Raw genomic sequence first — 1,985 nt, 5'->3', positions numbered from 1 at the left:
TATAATCACTTATGGATTAGAGAGCTTATTTCTTTATCTCAAAAGTACAGAACTGATAAAGAGAATGAAGGGTTTCTTTTATGAAATGAGTAAACTTTGGTCCACACTCCAACACTGAAGGTGGCGATAATGCACCTTAACGCTGGTGCTACCCACCATAAAACAGAAGACGACGAATCAAACATCACTATTGAAGAATCAGCTACGGGAAATAGGTGTAGTAGAGTTTAATGTTAAAAATATAGTAACATATGGAAATAGTGACCAAGGACAGAGATATTTGTTTAATTTTCTAAGGAGGACTGGAAGGACGAATTTAATTAAGATATAGTAAGTTAAAGTGAGACAGCAGATGGCAGTAATGCAACACTATGGATGCCAACTGCCGTAAAACTCCAACGAAGAAGACAAACATCACTATTGTGATGTACATTTGTGTTAGGGACTGTTGACTGTGGAATTGGAGAAGCGAGGGTCGAGCGGAAGGATCCGGTTGGGGGTGTCGACCGGAAGGAGATGTCGATTCCCAAGGTGGTTGGCAACAGCTGGACTGTGAATGGACAGGAGAGTGTGGAGGGAAGTGACGGATCAGGAAATGAACTAGGAGAGATGGAAGTAGGTGGCGGGATGTATGAAAAATGGAAAATGGCTAGGAATAATAAACGGAAAAAGAAAAGGAAAAATAAAACAGATGAAAATGACTCAGACAGGGGATCGACTGTGGAGGAGAAGCGGAGGGAGGAGTATGTGGTTTTTGCAAAACTTGTGGACGAAGGGGACTCGTTTGGAAGTATGAATCCAATACAGCTAACGAAATCTCTAAATAAGGAAATTGGTGAAATAAAGATTGCTAAAGTATTAAGAAATGGAGCACTGATCATTATGTGTAAGGATGAAAGACAGCAAGGGAAAGCAATCAAAATGAACATAATAAATAGAAAGAAAGTGGAATGTTCTATGACTTATAGGAAATTCACAAAAGGAGTCATTACAGGGATTCCGGTAAACATATCAGTTGAAGGAAATTCACAAAAGGAGTCATTACAGGGATTCCGGTAAACGTATCAGTTGAAGATGTGAAAAGAAACATAACAAATGCAAAAGTAAATGAAGTCAGACGTCTAAAAATAAACAGGAATGGAAATACACAAGACAGTCTCTCGGTTATGATCAATTTAGATCTGGAAAAACTCCCGGAAAAAGTGTATATTGAATTTATGTGTTATGACGTGAGGTTATATATACCCCCTCCGATTAGATGCTTTAAATGTCAGAAGTTTGGACATGTGGTGGCGGTGTGCAAGGGAAAGCTGTCACGAATCCGGTCCATGAACTTCCAATTTCATTGACTCTCGCATTACACACTGTTGCACATCACCCCGGACTACATTTCCCATCATGCATTGCACTGATTGCACTCAGCACGGATTGCACACAGCTGTTTACACTGATTGCACCCAGCTGCTTCATATCACTCCCTCACTATTTAACACTCACTCTGATCCCTTCCCTCTGCCGAGTATTGTCTAGCGATTATCACTCTCCTAGCGATAGCTACTCTACAGAGCCCTAGGTCGTTTTTCCCAGCCTTAGCCTTAGCCTTAGCCTTAGCCTAGTTTTGCCTTGCCTTGTCTGTCTCCTTCGGTTTTGATCTTCGCCTGTTTTCCTGGACTTCTCCCTTTAGCCTTGCCCCTGTGACTCTGTCTGCCTACCGTCGACCCACGCTAGCCCTGTGACTATTCTTCCCGCCATATTCCTGGTTGCCACTGATTACCCTGCCTGTCTGATGACCATGTCTCTGTCTTCTCCAAATAAAGCTTTGCATATGGATCTGCATGTCTCACGTCTCGTCAGCCCCGTTACAGAATACTCGGCCACACGAGGATCCAGCGGCTTTCCTAAGGGACTTTGGCCAAGTACGGACCCAATCGACCGGCTAATCGATTTACGACAGGGGAGTTCACCTATTGAGGAATACGTCACTC

The sequence above is a fragment of the Sinocyclocheilus grahami genome, unplaced genomic scaffold, assembly GCF_001515645.1.
Source record: "Sinocyclocheilus grahami isolate Dianchi unplaced genomic scaffold, SAMN03320097.WGS_v1.1 scaffold817.1, whole genome shotgun sequence".
NCBI lineage: Eukaryota > Metazoa > Chordata > Actinopteri > Cypriniformes > Cyprinidae > Sinocyclocheilus > Sinocyclocheilus grahami.
Note: the sequence above shows the minus strand (reverse complement) of the source record.